The sequence below is a fragment of the Schistocerca nitens genome, chromosome 10, assembly GCF_023898315.1.
Source record: "Schistocerca nitens isolate TAMUIC-IGC-003100 chromosome 10, iqSchNite1.1, whole genome shotgun sequence".
In the NCBI taxonomy this organism is placed as follows: domain Eukaryota; kingdom Metazoa; phylum Arthropoda; class Insecta; order Orthoptera; family Acrididae; genus Schistocerca; species Schistocerca nitens.
Window position 1 is genome coordinate 200,067,197 of NC_064623.1, and position 21,056 is coordinate 200,088,252.

Genomic DNA, 21,056 nt, shown 5'->3' on the forward strand with positions numbered 1-21,056 from the left:
GTGATTTAGCTCCATTAAGAAGTAGGAAGGTTTTGCAAGGACACTGGCTGTCATTGAGCTTTTTCTGTTATTTTGAAACAGGTGTCATCACAGAACTTTTAATGCTTTTCATCTTTACACAGCATTCCTCTAAACACAATTATAGGTGGGATACCTGCAATTACAGCATTTCCATATTCAACTATAGTTACATTCTCACCATGATCACCAGCAATAATCTGAACTCTTTTTGTGTTTGAAAAAGGGTCAAGTGGCAATCCACCTTGTCCACACTAAATATACACTCCTGGAAATTGAAATAAGTACACCGTGAATTCATTGGCCCAGGAAGGGGAAACTTTATTGACACATTCCTGGGGTCAGATACATCACATGATCACACTGACAGAACCACAGGCACATAGACATAGGCAACAGAGCATGCACAATGTCGGCACTAGTACAGTGTATATCCACCTTTCGCAGCAATGCAGGCTGCTATTCTCCCATGGAGACGATCGTAGAGATGCTGGATGTAGTCCTGTGGAACGGCTTGCCATGCCATTTCCACCTGGCGCCTCAGTTGGACCAGCGTTCGTGCTGGACGTGCAGACCGCGTGAGACGACGCTTCATCCAGTCCCAAACATGCTCAATGGGGGACAGATCCGGAGATCTTGCTGGCCAGGGTAGTTGACTTACACCTTCTAGAGCATGTTGGGTGGCACGGGATACATGCGGACGTGCATTGTCCTGTTGGAACAGCAAGTTCCCTTGCCGGTCTAGGAATGGTAGAACGATGGGTTCGATGACGGTTTGGATGTACCGTGCACTATTCAGTGTCCCCTCGACGATCACCAGTGGTGTACGGCCAGTGTAGGAGATCGCTCCCCACACCATGATGCCGGGTGTTGGCCCTGTGTGCCTCAGTCGTATGCAGTCCTGATTGTGGCGCTCACCTGCACGGCGCCAAACACGCATACGACCATCATTGGCACCAAGGCAGAAGCGACTCTCATCGCTGAAGACGACACGTCTCCATTCGTCCCTCCATTCTCGCCTGTCGCGACACCACTGGAGGCGGGCTGCACGATGTTGGGGCGTGAGCGGAAGACTGCCTAACGGTGTGCGGGACCGTAGCCCAGCTTCATGGAGACGGTTGCGAATGGTCCTCGCCGATACCCCAGGAGCAACAGTGTCCCTAATTTGCTGGGAAGTGGCGTTGCGGTCCCCTACAGCACTGCGTAGGATCCTACGGTCTTGGCGTGCATCCGTGCGTCGCTGCGGTCCGGTCCCAGGTCGACGGGCACGTGCACCTTCCGCCGACCACTGGCGACAACATCGATGTACTGTGGAGACCTCACGCCCCACGTGTTGAGCAATTCGGCGGTACGTCCACCCGGCCTCCCGCATGCCCACTATATGCCCTCGCTCAAAGTCTGTCAACTGCACATACGGTTCACGTCCACGCTGTCGCGGCATGCTACCAGTGTTAAAGACTGCGATGGAGCTCCGTACGCCACGGCAAACTGGCTGACACTGACGGCGGCGGTGCACAAATGCTGCGCAGCTAGCGCCATTCAACGGCCAACACCGCGGTTCCTGGTGTGTCCGCTGTGCCGTGCGTGTGATCATTGCTTGTACAGCCCTCTCGCAGTGTCCGGAGCAAGTATGGTGGGTCTGACACTCCGGTGTCAATGTGTTCTTTTTTCCATTTCCAGGAGTGTATTTTAGTGTTAACCAATAAATGTTTTATTTAATTTGCAACTTGTGCCAACTTTTTGGCAATATCAGTGAAATAAATATTGTCAGCCATGTCCTGCAAGCTAGTAATTTATCGTTTTGAATATTATCTAAATATTATTCATTTAGAAAAAGCTAATCAATCTGCCAAAAGATATGTTCTGTTACCACGGTTTATATTGTGGATCTACCCATTCGAACCTGCTAATGAGGTGTTCACAGGTGTCAGCTGTCTCAAAAACAATAATTAATTATGGCAGAGCACAATATGAAGAAATCCTCAGTAAAAGAAACATAATTATTCTTATTACAATGAACCATCAGGGTCTTATTAGAGATCTACATTCAAACAATGAAAATCCAGGGTAGGATGTAATGGTATGAGAGTGGTCTCAGTTGCGCGAGACTGCTGCGAGTGTGTTGTGCCAATGCATCTGACTTGAGTACATCGAAAGTACCACCAAGTTGCCCATCACTTAACTGCCACCATTTAATGATGATGTAATGCAGTTCAGGCATTTTTATGACATTTTTGAGTCTTGTGGTAAATAATGAGGAATTACAGGGCACTGCTAAGCATTATCATTTGCTTAGTTAAGTAATGTGAAGCTCACAATGCCACTGCTCATATTCTAGTGACTAGCACTTACTTTAATGTGGCCTTTAATATGGTTTGCAACAGATACAATAACACTCGGTTTCTTGTATAAACATGTGGGAATAAACTTAGCACTCCCATCAATGATAAGGCCATGTGCAAGTGCATTTCATGCACTGCTTAACAAGGCTCCAAGCAATTGTGCATGCACCGGTGGCATTACAACTAAATGCATCCCTGCAAGACATGATCATGTTTCAGCCCCTGAAAGAAAAAGTTGACCAGTCTCTAAGAACAAAATCTGAAGCCAGTCTGAGTCCCAATAGCTCCCTGTCATCTGAAGAGAGAGTGCTTTCCTCAAAAATAAATGTGAATCATTGCAGATCACAAGACTACAGTACCACCATGGCACAGCACACCTGGGAACAAACAGCAGTCTCCCTCCAATGCCAAGCACTTAGGTCCTTGGAGAAAAATCTAAATTGCTATTAGAAGGCAAGGATTGTCTCCATAGGAAGTGATCATCCTGTGCTTCAGAATATGTCAGGGCAGTATCAAATGGTAGAGCACATCAGGGTATTCAGTCATGTTATGCTTTGCAAAAACTTACACTGATGCTCAAACTTCCTTGAACAGATTCTTGGAGACAGAAGAACTAAATCATGTTGTAATGATGAGAAGAGCAGCAATGCAAAAACACACAAATATAGATTCCACAGGCAGGTTCATTGTTTGTCTTGTGTTTTGGGAAGAGATGAGTCAGTACTCAATTCTTTTCACACTGCAGCAAAATGCTTCTCTCAGACTGAATAGAAACTTGTGAGACAACCAAAGTTTAAAGAAAGCTATGCAGAGTTTATGAGGGAGTACAAAGACTTAGCAACCAGTAGTCATTACAGATGCCATTTTGTGTTACACGGTGCATAGTACTGTCTCTGAGGAAGGCAGATCAACTACTGACTGAGAGTAGTGTTTGATTTTTCTACCATATTGAACATGGATTAGTAACTAAACAGTTTGTTAATGACAGGACCAATCATTCAACAGGAATTGTAATCCATAATATTGTGTTTCTGAATGCACTGCATTGCCTTCACAGCAGATATAGAGAAGACATATTGACAAGTTCTGATTGAAGGTTAAGATCATGCTTACCAACAAATATTGTGGAATAGTGGTATGTGCAACACTTCAGGAATACCAACTGAAGACAGTCACATGACAAACGGCTTGTGCAACCTTTCTTGCAGAATGGTGTCTGTTACAACCAGCTCACAAAGAGAGTGACCACATTGAAGCAGCAAACATCATCACTAATTGTTTCTCTGTGGACAATCTTTCGTTGTGATTCAGTAGGGCCAGCAATCAAGCTCCAGCAAGATCTCACAAGGATATTTATGAAAGGTGGATCCTCACTATAGAAATGGTGCAGCAACAGTGTGACTACTCGAAAATATCCCCTCAGTGGCGCAAGAAACACAATTACCGCTACTGCTTGACAACAATGAGGATGTTAAAACTTTAGGTTTACTCTAGCATCCAGCATCTTGTGAACAGTGTAAAACCAGCCCCTGATGTCTACAGCTTCATAAAATGCACTGTATTGTTTGTCACTTCATCACATTTTTATTCATTTGGATTAATTAGGCCCATTGTGAGCGTATGCAAGATATTTGACATTGACTGTGGCAATGTAAGTTAATGTAGAATGAGCCCTTGCCTTTAGAATTGCACTCCTTGTGGCAGATACTATACAGTGTAATTTTTATGACAGACAGCAGCTGTGTTGATCATAGAGTCATTGCTGGAGGGACACCTGTCAGCATAAAGAAGTCAGTACAAGAACTGTCAGATTGTCAAAAGAATCATCATTTGATTCTGTTTCATGTACCAGAGACCTATCTGAATATTACATAGCTACAAAGTTACTTTTACATTACACTGCACAAGCTGTGATACATGAGCTTAAAAACATGAAGTCAGTTTTATTGAATTACTAAGCAACATGTGTGTGAAACTCTTGATACCCAGAGACAATAAGACCTGTCTTATGAAGTGTGTGCGATATTGATTTAAAAACCAGTGAAGTATTTTAAGAAGATTTTAGGTAGTTTGTCCGGCCACAATTGTATCAAGAGGAGTGGCTCATCTGTCATTTTAGAAAAGTACTTGGATGTGTAATTGCAATACATATAAATATTTTTGTAAACTGTAAGTGGAAATTGGCATGTTTAATGAATGTAACTGTCGTGACATGCGCAGGCACACAAACACAACAGTTGGCTACCACAGCACAGTTAAGTGGCGCCTGCAACTTACTGCCGGCACCTTCCGCCAGCCAGCACTACAGGCGTTCCCGCCAAACATTCAATCAGCCGCCAACTAAGCATGTGCACGAGCCTTTTTCCGGCGCGGATGGTCACACTATGATATGACCATCTGCCAGTCAGGGATCACCAACGGCTGCCAATCATCACTCTGGAATCAGCGGAGGAAGACTGGAGCTGCTGGCTTAAATAGCCACAAGAAAGGGAAACTGGCGTCCTTCAACCTGCCGCAGACTGCCACCTGGAATATACTTCAATGCAGCCAGAACATCCAGGTGCCATGTCTTTACTATGCCAGCCACCAATTCCAGACACTGCACCCCTGTACTTCCTTGTCATCTGCCAGAAAACATTGTGAGAAAACCCCAACAAAAGAATGGAAATTCAGTTCAGTTGCTAAAATTTCGATTCAATAAGGTGGCATATTCTTTGGCTTGTTATAAAATTTTGGTAGGAGAAGACGCCTTTTGGTTTTGAAGAAAGTTTATCTTTCTGTAAAATTAAGTGGTGGCCTAGTTCCACCTAATAAAATTTTTTGTTCGCTCATGGGTTGTAATCTGTGTATATATAACACAAACTGTCATATAACCTATTACTTTGGTAACATTATGTATTTCACAATGTGTATAGTATGTATGAATGACAGTGGCTACCATAAAGTTAATTTTAAGTTCAAATAAAGGATTTACACTTTTATATGCTTTTGGAGTTCTCTCTCTCTTGTGCATGAAATCTGGTGCAGGTGAATGAAGCATTTCTGCAAGGTGGGACAATAGCTGCTTTATCGTGCTTCACTGTATCTGCTGATTTGAGTTGTTTATTCCATGCCGTCTCAATCTGGTTCAGTTATGTGCCATGCCCTTAGACCTGTGAGCACTGCGAGTACTGCCATTACATCAATAGAATGAAAATGAAGTTTATTGTCATTAAGATTCCATATACTATGTACAGCCTTCAGTTATTAAGGAGAGATTCTCTCCTAGATGAAGATGCAGTATGTCAGTATTCTTTGATAAACATTTTGGATTGTTCATAGAGAATTTAGACTTTAGGTAACATTTCAGTTACCAGTGCAGAAGGAGTTGCAAAGGTTCTGGGGTCAGGAAACCAACTGGAGTGCTGGACATAATGTTACTGACGTTGTGGTAAATAGGATGAGCAGAAAGGAGTTTACTTCATTAAGTAAGTTGGAAGTGTGCAGGACAGCACACAAAAAGAGGAAGTATTGTAATGGCTGAAACCTCTAGGCTGATTAAATTTGTGGAAAGAGGTCAGGAAGCAATGTGATGTGAATTATATGCTACAAAATCTAACTTTCTAGCTCCTGGTGAAACTCACATGTGTTCTGCCAGGCTCAGGGGTGCTGCCTGACTGTCCCCTATTCCCCAGTATCGGGGACAGCTCCTCTTGAAGAGGTCCTGATTGACAGAAAAAGAAATTTGCAGTTAATGCAACGAACATTTTACCTGCAAACATAAAGCAACCAAATAAAATAAGATCGTTTCAAAACAAAATGAAAGAGAATGGAATCATTTATGTCAGTCTTTTCAAATCCCTACTGATAAGTGAATGATCAGCATCTAATCTACTCAATTATGCACAAGAATCAACATTACTAACAAACTTCCAGAAAGCCAGAACTTTACTCCAGTTGGAGGCTGGCTATCTGAAGACCTTCAAGGCAAACAAACATTTACCATCAACATTTCAAAACATTACTGAACAAATTTTAAAATTTTAAATCTTGTAGTCATCTGCTTATTAAAACACACAACCTTATGTTACAGAGTTAACTCACTGTGCCAAGTTCTACAGTTACAAACAGTGAATAAGACTGTATATGCAGCCTCACTCACTGCAGGCATATACTCACACTATATTAATCCAGTCTTTTGCAAAGAGAGAACATAGTGACTAGCAAAAAGCTTCACTCACAATTTCAAACTATCATGAATTTTTCTCAGGTATACCCAACACAAAGTTATAGGAAAAATGTTTATCGCTTACAAGATTTTTGCTGTTCACACAGTAAAATTGCCACACCAAACACATGCAATGTAACTCTCCTTTCTTTACTTACTGATGAGTAGATGCAGCCAGGAGAATGAGTGGCAAATGGGTGGGGTAATTCTCAGCTGGATTCTTTGTAGAAGTGGGGCAGGAAGAAAAGCGGATGGTTATGACAACATGACGGAATAGGAGACACAATAGGATTGAGGTGCAAGTGGGTGATGTACCATCTGACTGCTGCCTTAAAATCCATCCTTACACCACACAACAGGTGGCTGTCTGTTGATGCCATGTTAACAAGACTGAAATCCTAACTCAATGCCTATGATCTTGTCTGTGACAGCCACGGCATAGTTCCCATCCATGAGCCATGTGACACTGGACAACTTTCAAGCATTCCTCCAGTGGTCAGCCTTTATAGGCCACTGCAGAGTGGAGCACCACCCAATCCAAGTTCCAGGCACGACTCCAATTATCTACTTTGGAGTGCTGTGACTATATTCCTAGCAGTGCAGCACACAATATTGGTATTTCAAGTGCAGCCTATACTGATGGTGCCTACAGCAGTGTTTGTCAGTTGTTACAAGACAGAGTGCAGGAATGTAAGCTTCAACAATAGTTCTCATATTAGTGCCAATCTTTTAGTGGATCAGGACAATGTCTACCTTGCCTTCACTGGAAAGCTGTTTCATTTGCTGCATGTTACCGTGTACAATGTGTGTGTTGCAACGAAGCTCTATTCTTCTCGCCTATTCCGGAACGTCTCTCTTCTTGTGCACTTTTCCTTACTTTTCTGTCTCTGAAAATTTATTTCCATTATCTTGTGTTCCATCAGGTAGCATTCCGATCTGTGTTCATGTGCTTCCACATGTAATGACACATTGCTATGCAGAGACATACAATATCTTAAAAGCTACGCCAAAGATAAATTGAGAGGCATGTATATTATAATCTTTGTAAAGTTCACATTGGATTCTCTTTTGTTTCATACTCCAAGGAGCTAAGGGACACTTTCGATTGTTGCCTTGTGGAGGATGGACGTGATTTTTGGACTGTGCGGAAAGGCAGCCATATAGTTAGTAATTATGGTTTGTGCGACGAGCACAGCAAGTCTTATTGTGTTGTGAATAAAAAATAGTGAAAAGTATCGAAGTGTTACGAAAATTATTTATAGCGACGTAGCATTGTTTTCCTTGGTTTCCACCGTCTTCGTGAACTGAACCAATGCCGTCTCATGATGGTACACACGGTCAACAAAGAGAAGGACATCGATGGCGACTAATGAATTAATATTGTGGCAGGAGGACTAATTCTACGTCTAAGGTGAGAACTCTGATTAAATCAACAATGACGTGGAACTTAAAATGTAAAATGTTTTTTATTTATTTCGCCACACTGGCGACTGTGACAGGACGGTGCTGGTGGATCAAAGAGTAAGTACTTCATTGTTGTACTACAAATGTACTTGTACTAATTACTGTTTCTCTGCTACATGACGCACATGGAAAATGACGAATAAGGTGAAACAATATTAACTGTATAAATGGATGGCACAATAACCAGAAGGAACAAGGACAAGGATTTACAAACCTAACGTAATCGTGAGTGACGCAGCTCAGCTGTAATTAAGGTAGGAAAGCGCAAACGCATGCAGTGGCTGCACCTGGCTTAGCTCCACTTAAAGCAGAACCTTTTCCTTTCCATATTACAATTCTGGTAGTGTTTGTGGCAACACACAATTACACTTTGATAATTACTTTTTTATGTTCAACAATCGCAGAATTAGAAGACGTAGTGCGCCATCTTGTAAATTTCCGACGCGCTACAAATAACAATTGCGAGATACTTTTATTAATTCAACTGCGAGAGAGTTTAAAGATTTAGATTCAGTAAAGTACAGATAAAAACAATATCTTCACAATGGAATCGGAGAATTTTAATTTGACAAATGTTCATGGACACGTCACCGATTCTGACAATAGTGACGTAAATGATGACGCAATTAGTTTTTCAGCACAACGTAATGTAGAAGTAAATGCAATTCAATTGCACTCCACAGGGAATAACAATAACGAACCACTTGCAAATGAAACCTTGTACACAGTCGATGAAGCATCGATTACCAGATAAGATGAAAATATTTCGCGTGAAATCAGTGAACCTAGCCCGGTTTCGATTCAATCAGACCGTGGCAGAGAAACAATGGCAACAAATAATGGCATAAATACAAACACACAAGCTTCGTCAGTTACGCTTGAGGCACTATATAGTCTGATGTCAAACGTGAGCGAGCAATTATCTGATTTAAAGATCAGTCACAACAGAACGAACACAAAACTGGCGGATTTAGAGATCAGTCACAACACAACGCACACAAAACTGGCGAATCTAGAAATCAGCCGCAACAGAACCAACACAAAACTGTCGAATCTAGAAATCAGCCACAACATGACAAACACAAAATTGTCAAACATGGAAATTGGGTTCCAACAGCAGTTTTCAAGTGTAAATACGCAATTTGAAAACATGCACAGTCATTTCGATCAACGCTTAAATAAACTCACCAATGAAATCGATCAAAAGATCGAAGACAAAGTCATTAAAACAGTCAATAATGTATACAATGTATTGGCAAATGATTTAGAAAAGAAATTCTCAGATCTTACAAACAAACAGGAACAAGAACTGTCAGAAATAGTAGAAACACACAATCAAACATAAACCGTACAAAAAGAAATACATGAAAACGTACAAGCTATTCAATTAAATTTAACAAGAGTACAGTCCGCATGTGAAGAAGTACCTGACCAGGTTAATAAAGTTAACGAAGAAGTCGGTTTTCTGAAACAGGAGACTCGACCTATCAACGCGGACATGATCAAAATAAATGAAACTTTAGAAACCGGTAATGTAAATGAATCAATAACTGACCGGGAAACAAAACTTTTTGAAAAATTAGGTAACGAAATCAAAGTAGCCGAGGACAGAATACACAAGGAAATTGCTGGTAGACTGAATGCTTCAAATGACTTGCCTACGTCAAGCAATAGGCAGCACGACACTTATTCGCCCATGCCAGATTACGATGTCAATAACGCAATACATCACGCGCCCAGTCCGGAGTATGTGCACGCACCGGCGCAGGCAAACAATGGCTATTCGCCAAACTTGGTGCTGCAACAGGCAGTAGGCGTGTCGCCGTGCATCTCGACGATTCTAGTCGATGAGAGCCTGTTGAAACATAGACAGTTTCCAGTTTTCTCCACAGAATCCAGAAAAACTCATCCAGTCGTATTTGTAAGAGCATTTAAAAATGTCTTACCAAGAAACTGGACTGAGGCACAGAAGATTAGATATGTAGCAGGCTTCACACAAGGCGACGCACTTTTGTGGGCCACAGACATGGCTGAACAGTGCGTCACCTACGAACAATTTGAACGGGCTTTCTTCGAGAAATATTGGTCTGCTGGGGTCCACTAAAGACTGCGACGTGAGGTATTCAACCCACAACCGTTCAACCTCAAAAACGGCGGGTTGAGAAAGTATTTCGAAAAGTATTTGAATGAGACGCGCTATTGGAACAATCCAATACCGTACGTAGATCTTCTCAAAATTCTGAAAAACAGACTACCCGTGAACTTACGCGAGAAATTGGTAACCATACCGGAGAACGACCTTGAATACTTTCTTTCCGTGCTTGACTCAATTGATCTAATATACAAAGAAGAGCCGAGCACAAGTAATCGGAATGAATAGTCCGGAACAAATCAAAACAACGGTAACGGATATCATTTTAATGGCAGTGGACAAAACCCACACAGTTGGCATCCGTATGCGACAAGGCCAAATAATGGAAACTGGAATTACGGAAATCGGAGGAATTCGGCGCCACAGAGACGTGAAGACCGAAGATATAGTACAGATTACGGTCCACGCCGGTATGGAAATGATATAAATCACGTGAATGATTGGTCAGGTCCGCGTTATGAAAGGCGGCACACAAATGAAAATTACAATAGTTACGGTAATAGAAATGACAGACCAAGGAGGAATAGCGACGGCCTGTCGCAAGAAAATGTTGCACGCAGCGGTCTGGAAACAAATTGTGGACAGAATAACCACTCAGTACATTTCGTAGAGGTAACGGACAGTACTGAAGCAACGCCGTTGTCTCCCCCGGTAAACAACAATCGGTCGCAATGAGCCCCCACCGGCCGACCGATTTGACAACAGGGGGCACAAACAAGCACACATTACATCTTTAACAATTATTTTTAAGATATGATCAGGATGCTACCGTAGAAGATGATCTATGTGAAGAAGAGATGAAAGCACCGGACAAGGTAAGTGACCTCGTGCAGGTTGTAATTGTTGTGTCGATTCCCTAAGGTCTCGACACAATGAGTGGCTAGGTGCACGCGAAACTAACGCAGACGGGCGTAAATTCTGAAACAGGAGACTGGATGAAAACTATAAAGAAAAGAAGAGAGATTTTAATATACTTAACTTTAATGTAGTCTTGTTCTTGTTGAAATACATCTCTTGCATAGTAGTAAGCAATTAGCAATGATACACATGGCGCCTTGCTAGGTAGTAGCGATGGACTAGCTGAAGGCTATTTAATCTGTCTCTCGGCAAATGAGAGGAATACTTGGTAGGTCTAGTCGCAAGCTATGTCGTCCGTACAACTGGGGCGAGGTCAAGTCCGTGTCTTGTGACCTGCCATGTGGTGGCACTAGGTTTGCGATTACATAGTGGCGACACGCGGGTCCGACATGTACTACAGGACCGCGGCCGATTTAAGTTACCACCTAGCAAGTGTGGTGTCTAGCGGTGACACCACAGTAATAACAACAAAAAGATAGGAAACGTTACAGAATTTAACATTGGACAGGAAGTACTATTACGTACCCACCCAAAATCCTCTAAAATTAAGGCATTAAACAAAAAGTGGCAGTTGTTGTATGATGGCCCTTTCATTATAATAGACAAACCTCACCCAGGATGTTATCTGTTAGGTAACACACGAACGGGCAAGGTGAAAGGGTTATACCCCCACAAGGATATCAAGGAATTTTTTCATTAAAGGTTGTATGTTATTTTAGCAAAATTGAAATTTTACAACCTTGGATCACATAGTAAAATTGCTGTCATTAACCTAAGAAACTTGCGAACAACTGGGGGCATATGCCAGCTTAAAAACGCATATTTAACCAAACCTAATGAAACATGTGTTACTGTGAGTCTTAACACTATAAAATAAACCATACGGTACTTTTGTAGTCTAACTCAGTTATTTAAGAGAGGGGAACAAAGACAAAGTAGCGCGAAGGTCAGAGTTTGTTCGCTTGAGACGAGCAACAAACCACACGTCGAAGTTGCAATCCAACGCTCAGCTAATGAGCACGTGACAGCTGCATGTCAAGACGAGGTCATTGGCCGCGCTGTAGGCAGCGAGCCGGGGAGAAATCTTCCCCCCTTCCCTGTCTGATCAGCTGAGCGTATACAAAGCGCGAAGGCGCATGCGCAGTCGAGTCCAGACGACACGTGACTCATATTACACGATGGTGGCTATCACGAATAATGTTCACCAACAATGCAGAGTTTTCCCCGCGCCTACAGTCCAGTCGTGGTACATAAGCGCGCATGCGCGGAATGTTTAAAAGTTTTGAGACCACTCTTACTATGAGACACAGAGACGAAAGTCATTCAAAAACAAGAAAGGAAACGGTACACAAGTCTTGTAAATAGGAACTTAGAAAATTTAATTATAAGCTGGTATTACGTAATAAAAGTGAACATACAAGTACATACTGGTCATGGACGGTATTGTAATATTATATTATACTGAGTAAAAATCTTAGCTTGTACGGGAGGAGAAAGAAAATAGAAAAAAAAAAAAAATGCAGATAGATAACCGGAAGAAAGGCTATGTACACGAGAACAGCACACAATTACATATAGGGAAAAAGCAGCAAAGAGGAAATCAAAGAGATAACGCATAAATTTACATTACACAGTAGTTAGCGATTTTCAGAATGAACAACAAGGTAAACGCGGGAATTTTTGTGACTAAGGAAAAGAGTGACACAAGCTTTAAAATAGGATAATAATAAACAGATCTATGGAGCGTGAGTAATGAACTGAATCGCTCTCAAAACAAATACCTAGGATTTATAGAGAGAGAAACACATTAGTGTTAGGAGACACCTAAAGCACTCAGCAAACAACTTTGTAGAATATATGAGCTATACACAAGGTTACATGTACGAAAGCTAAAGTGTAAAGAAGGAAAATATGGAATGATTGCACATTAATGGACCGTAAGGCAGTTATGTATGTGAGAAGAAATATTTAGTTGTAAGTATTATTAGTATGAGGGGACGATGCTCAGCACACCCTGAATTATTTTGGAATATTGAGGGAATGGTGCAGGGTACCGAAATAGGGCCCCACCAGCAATGTGTATATTGTAGTGGTAGATGTTTTTTGTGTGTATAAACGTATGTATGAATGTGTGGAAGGTGAAAGAAGCTCTGTACATGTACGGAACCTAAACAACATAGGAGTTTTTAAGGAAAATTAAACTCTAAGACAACCTCGTATAAACATGTATACCTAACGTCAAGAAATAACTTAATTAAAACTGTAAGACTCTACGAGATTACGAGAAAATGCGAAAAACCTGATACCCAGTGCAACATTAGCGATTCTTCACTCAGGTATGCAGAAGGAAGGTATTAATTACTTTACACACTTTAAATATGAAATGATAAATCATGTCAAAATTATATCTTTCATACATATAACTATTTACAGTCACAAAGAATGAAAATGATATCGCCATTATACGAGAAACAGGTAAGTAGTGTGATCGACGACCTGTAAGCAAAGGAATCATCTATAAAATGAATTATGAACAGAAAACGTCATACAGAATATCATGCTGCACTGAAGCCATGAAAGTCTGATTATTCGTGTACATAGATTTTCATGACAACCGATGCATTAAAATGTCTATTTTTTCTCCCATGATAACTCAAGACGCCTATAAGCACACTTTAATTGAAAATGATACATGCACACAAGGGCGTGCCGCTATTATGAAACACTGTACATATTAATAGTAGCTACACCCTGAACTTCAAGATTGTATGTTTATATGTCTATGTTAATGTAGGAAATTTTATTAGAGGTAATGATTTACAAGCACACCAGAACGTGCTTAAGCACAAAACACTGTACATATTAGGTTTATGCTACATATAAATTATTATTTCGTGCATTTTCAGATTTATACGTAAAAACCGTAGCATACACGTAGTCGTTGCCATTACCCTAAGTAGAAGGTAGAAAATTCCCTTCCCAAGGTGCAGTGGAGCAGCTACAGGTGTGTTCTCTGCATGCTGATGCATGTCGTTGCGTATGAAGAATACGTAACGGAGGTAAACCTTAACATATACTCGAGTTCAAGAAGGAAAACAAAGGACTTGTTCCTTCTAACTGATTAATGGAAAAAGGTGTGTGTGTCAGTAAAATCCAAGACGAAGAAGCCATTCGAGTGGTCAAAAATTTTTCAACTTTCGTCGGTAGTTTTTTCCTGTAATTAATGTAACCAATGTATTGTATGTGTTGTTTGTTATTCCATTGTATGTTATGTATTTTGTATTTCATGCCAAGTCCCGTGACTTACAATTTTGTGAATACTTATGCACATTGACCGAAGTATTGAGGGAAATGAATCTCGGTACAATAGGTAAAAGGGGTTAATGCGAAGAAAAAAGTGTAGTGAAAAGAAAGTTTCGATCGCAATACTCGCGGTTAAAGTGGTGTGTGTAGAAATTAAAATTGTGCAAAGGAGGGCTACGTTGCAAGTGTCAGCGAGCCTAAACAAGTGACATCGAAAATTGAAGCTTGTATCGTCAAACGACCCATGGCGTAACAATATTTATTTATTTATTGATGTATTTATTGATTTATTTATTGATTTATTTATTGATTTATTTATTGATTTATTTAACCTGGCAAGATTAGGGCCATCAGGCCCTCTCTTACATCTAACCAGGCATTCTACTTATTTTACATTCATATGTTTTAGTAGGCATGTTAAACTACATCTAGTACAAAAAGTGAAATAAACAATTTGAAAGGTACACCTGCAAAAATACATACATATAGAGTTTATATTCTTAGATCACAAGTACTGTTATAATTAGACATTATTGAACAGACAGATTTGAGATAGGAGTGCTGGCAGCAGGGAGTATGAGGGAGACTCATGGTGAAGGAAGGAGAAGAATAGAGAGACATGATGAAACATAATTACGGAAATATAAAGGAAAAGAATATTGCGTGGCTAATAGAGATAGATGAAGAGGAAGGCATCTCAGGAGCAACATAGGAGACGCTAGCTTTGCTATTTGACAGATGAGGGGATTGTCCTTGTACATTAATTTTGTGGAGAACTATATGAGGATGATAGTAGGAAATGCTTCAACTTCTTCTTAAAAGCAGCAGGAGATTGAATTTTGCGCAAGGTAAGGGGCAGTTTGTTCCAGAGGCGGACAGCGGCAACTGAGAAGGAGTTTGCAAAAGTTTTTGTTTTGTGAGTGGGCACAGTTAGGATACCAAATAAGAGTGACCTCGTGTTTCGATTATGATGACATGACAGGTTTTTAATCTCTGAAGCAAGGTACTGGGGTGTTTGCGCCTCGAGGAGTCGGTGGAGTAGACATAGAGTGTGATAGCCGCGCAATTTGTCCGGCCGCAGCCACCCTAGCTGGGAGTATGAAGCACTAACATGATCGTATCTGCGAATGTTGCAGGTGTAACGCACACAGGCATTCATGGTTAGCTCTAGCCGTCTTTTGTTTTCACTGCTCACAATAGGAAAGGACAATGCCAAACAAGTTTGACATGGTACGCTTCTTACCAGGAGCTGCATCGACAGGATCGTCCTCCGCCTCGCACATAGTGTGGTGTGTTCTTCGGGGCACGTATTCCAATGTACCTCGTCGTATCCAGTCTAAGTACTGGAAGGAACTACAAAAAGCACACACATACTGAGGTTCGGAAGTCTCGACGGAACCCGCACGTCGGTGTATATTCAGTGCACTGGCGCGCGCATTCAACCAACGTCGCCCGCTAACGGACGACCAAACAATCAGGCGCGCGTATCACACGCCCATATTCAACACTGCGGCTAGCGAACAAAGCTCGTCGCCCCAGAATAAATACAGAAAGCAATACAAGGACTTAATTTTCACCTCTGATGAGGAAGGAAACATTTGCATGTAACGTTGTATTCATTGTATATTTTATTGTACAAACTTTACTACATGATGTCATTTTCTCAGTATTAACAAGAACTTTGTATATTAGGATTAAGGTTTGTAAATATTAGCATAAGTATACCAAAAAACTGACACACACTCAGAAATACCAAGGAATTCACAGTGCCATGAAAATGAGACAATAAAAATGAAGTTTGTAAATAAAAGACCCCCCAAACCTATCAATTGCAAGGTCGACTACTGTATCCTGTCAATCAAATAAAATTTTCTAGTGACAGTATACAGTAGGGGGGGCAGTTGTAATGACACATTCCTATGCAGAGACATACAATATCTTAAAAGCTGCGCCAAAGATAAATTGAGAGGCATGTATATTATAATCTTTGTAAAGTTCACATTGGATTCTCTTTTGTTTCATACTCCAAGGAGCTAAGGGACACTTTCGATTGTTGCCTTTTGGAGGATGGACGTGATTTTTGGACTGTGTGGAAAGGCAGCCATATAGTTAGTAATTATGGTTTGTGCGACGAGCACAGCAAGTCTTATTGTGTTGTGAATAAAAAATAGTGAAAAGTATCGAAGTGTTACGAAAATTATTTATAGAGACGTAAAATTGTTTTCCTTGGTTTCCACCGTCTTCGTGAAGTGAACCGATGCCGACTCATGATGGTACACACGGTCAACAAAGAGAAGGACATCGATGGCGACTAATGAATTAATATTGTGCAGGAGGACTAATTCTACGTCTAAGGTGAGAACTCCGAATAAATCAACAATGACGTGGAACTTAAAATGTAAAATGTTTTTTATTTATTTCGCCACACACACCAAGCTTGATGGTTCTGCTCCATGTTTAAAAAACATTGCTTTTGTTTCCTTTGGGTTGCAGATGACTATACACTTTTGTTTTCTCGTGTTCTGTGATTCTTTGCCACATTCTTACCCGTTTTATCTTGTGCCTGTCTTGTGCCACTTCATCCCTTCATTCTGGTATCTACCTGCCAGTGTCATTCCACCACATAATCCCTCCTTCAAGATGTCCTGGCCTGATTGCTGTATTTTTCTTCCAGGTCTGCACCTCCTTGATGGCACTGCCATCCCCTCCATTGGAATAACAGTTTTCATATTTTTGCTGCTGTTACAGTGAAAACTTTACCCCTGAGTACAGCACACAACATTGGAATCTAGGACATCACCAGTGCACCTGGCAGTGCCCTACTTGCACCTTCATGAATGATTCTCTTTAGTGACAACATTACAGCCTGTCAGGACTATTTACACATCGCTTTCGCTAGGAAGCTGTTTCACTTGCTGAGTATTATGTTGTTCCTTCCGTGTTGCAATGATATTCTAATGTTCGTGGCTACCTGAGCACATTTCTTTCTTGTGCACGGATCATCCAGATTTGGTGGTAAATCGGACCATGAGTGTGGGTGGCAGGTTGGGCAAGGGAGTTCCTTGTTGAACTCCCTATAGAAGATAAGGCATAATGACAAACACATTGGTCTGGGAACAGACTGTAGAGAAAGGCTAAGTGGGAAAAATTTTATGAGCAAAGGCAATGGCATCCCACATAAATCAAGAGGACAAGATGTGTTATTGTATGTACATTATCTTTGGGTACAGTATCTGTACATTTGTGAGGGCTAATCTAAAACTAGTCAGGATTTTCACATGGTTTTGCATTTACAGACACACGGGTTAGTTAGCAAGGTTGGTTTTTATAGCCTATTACTGCAATGCCAGACATGTCCAGCCATTGATACTTAGTGTTAGCTATGAGAAATGTAGGAACAGTTTTTGATGTAAAGAAATGGTCAGAATGTTAATTTTTCTGAACAGTCTACTTACAATACACAGACGTAAGTTCTCTTTCATAATAAGTCATCAGTGAACATATACATCCATGACTAGAAGTGTAGCAAATATTGTAGTATAATACTTTCACTGACTTTGCCACCCACAAAGAAGGGAAATATAAGAAGCTCCTTCCACAAAACATACAGTGCTCGGTTCTGTAGAAATACAGCAGAAATATACATTTCTGACACCAACCATCAGCCTGTGTGGTCAGATAGTAGGCAAACTCAACAACACAACACAGTACCACACAGAAATTGGACATTCCTACAGATGTGTGGACTCAGAAACAAACATTCTGGCAGGTTCCTTAAGTCCAATGGTTCACAGAAGAGTTAAGGGAGCCTCTGAAAATGTTGGTACCAAATACTTCATAGGGTAGTGCTGAATTTATCAACTACAGCCTGTCAAACTAGATTCACAGCCCAATATTTAATTTCATTTTCTCCCCTAAGAGGCTGTACAAAAATATTCTGTTTTGAAATTCAAATCATCCTCAATGAATGAAAAATGAGTACATAGAAAATATTTTTCATCCAAGAGCAAACTTCAAATGGAATACTCCCATTTCTAAATATTTTTGATGGGAGAATCATGAAAGTGAAGGAGTGAAATGACATGGAAGAGTGCTTGGTAGTGGAGACGTAATGTTTTCTGTTCATCTGTAGAATAGCCAACTTGCATTGGAGCTCTCATGTTACTTGATGTGATATTATTTCTTGGTCAAAGAGGCTTGGAAGTCAGAGGTTCCGCTCAGGAAACTGCAGATACAAACAAAGAAACTCGCTTGTGAATATTAGTACCCTTATTTCTACAATGATCCAATACATAAGCAAGGTCAGATACCAACAAGTGTCTGGAAAGAGTTTACATGTGCATTATCTGATATGCGATGCTCACAATGAACGCATTTCTAGTTGTCATGTCACTGGTGCCATATTGGAACAGAGAGAAAATAAAACATTTTTCTCAATTACTGTTGCTGCAACTCCAGATTCAAATCACACTGAACAAACAACATTCACCCTGCATTATATTTACTGTGATAAGGAGACTGATAAATGTCAAACACTTGACTGGTTTTTGGAATTTGTAGATTGTAATCAGGAAACAAGAGTAAAACTGTTAGAAATGTTTTACTGAATTTCCAGTCTTCCCAGTTTTTACAAGATTTTTACCATCTTTCTCTTTCCAGGTATATTAAGATCCTTGTTACCCTTTGTTTTGTTACCGCAATACCACTCTGGCCATATCTGTATAAGTATCAAGTGCCTATTGTTTAGAGCGAGTTATCATGAAGCTTGACTGGTGAAAAAAGTATAAATAAAAAAATAATTTTGTGACCTGAGAAATCATTGATGACCCTACAACCCTTGTGACACGTCCACGGTATCAGACAAAACTCTATTTATGCATCAAACCAGTAATTACATGCATAATTTGCAACAAAAGTATGACAACTCTGAACCACTGGTTCTTAGCAACAAGTAATGTTATAAATAAATGTTTTGATGTTCCCTGAGAATATCATCTTTAGAACCAACAGTAAAATTTTCCCTTATTTCCAATCAAAAGAAACTGCAAAAGTGGACATCCCCACAGTTTGTTCTTTTCGTACAGAAGAAATTGGGGATTTTGCAGCTTCTCAGGAATCCCACATGGAAAAGATGGCATATTAAAGCAACGAAGGTCCTGTCTATATCACACCTAAGACAAAAGAACCAACCAATTTGATCTCCTGGTTTTGAGGAAGTGCATAACGTTTACATTTTTACCCTGTACTGTAGGATAGTTGCACTATCACAATTCTTCCTACAGGGATACAAATCGTCATGTATAAACTGATTGCAATTGTAAAGATGTGGTTAGTGTTTTAATAAGAAATTACATATACTCTTTATTTTATCCCAATGAGCGCATTTTGTTTATCTCCAATATTCCTCAAACTGTCATGTTTCATGTCAAACCACCTTTAAAATAACAAGAAAATTGGGTTAGTATAACAATACCATGAAAATCAATTTTTAACTTATGCAAGCTTCCAGAGCCACATCAAGTATGTTACATTGTCAATAAAATTGGGTTGCTATATTTCTAGATAGCGGCCAGCCCTGTATCATGCTCCATGGCAATCTGATGGCTGGGTTCAGTTTGAAAAACCTGATGTTTACTTTACCTGCCATTATCATAGTGCAAACAATGACATTCACAGGAGGCATGTCTTACAATATGCCAGTCCTCCTCGTTAACTTGTTCTCCCCTTATTGCACATTCAAAAATGCTAAATGCAGAAGGATAAGCATATATTTGACAGTTCTGTGTAATGTGTACAGCAGAGGAAGATTGCAGAGACAATGACCATTTGAATCAGTTCAACAATGCAACCTGTCATGAAGCAGAATTGTGAGAAAATTATTTATGGACAGTGACATTCCTGAAGTGTGTCTGTCTGCCCATGTTCCAGCATGAAAGCAATGGTTCATCTTAGGGATGAGATATGAAGGTGGCTTCACTCCAAACCCAATGTCCACTATTTCCATCATCTCCAGTATAGACTATCGAGGAAGAAGGGATGAAAGTTTCCCCACATGAGTTCAATCATTTAAAGGAGAAGTGTGGACACACCCCATCTTGAAGTCCACTAATAGGTGCCCAAACACATTTGATTCCAGAGTAGGAGTAGTAGAGTAGAGAAGAGTAGAGCAGAGTAGAGTAGAGTAGAAACACCAACCTCCAACTGTGGGCTCTTATTGTTACTCACCTGGGGCGTGTGCAGCTGGAGACCTGGAACTGCGGCCAGGCTCCGGCTCCAGATGACACTGCCTGGTCTTACCCCCAGCACCTCCAGCTGTAAACACACAGAGGAAAACTTCTTTTAAAATCTTTATCTACTGCTTTAATGATGTGTTCCTATTATACCTCCAATGACTGGCGTATAAGCATATTATATCATACACAGAAGTGTAGTGGGCCTACAACTCATTTCAGCAGCCATTATTAAGAAAAAGAGACCCATGACCATTGCATGTTTGTAAAACAGAAAGAAAGAAAGCTTTTGGCATTGTTCTCTGAAACACACATGTTATGAACTGTGCTTATACTTGATACTCCCGAGGAATGATGCACAGAACTATGCCCTATTAACAATATACTTAAAAAAGTAATATTATTAATACAGTATGAATATAGTGACCTTAAACAACATATCATACATAAATGTACAGATATTCTTCATTTGATTTATTTGT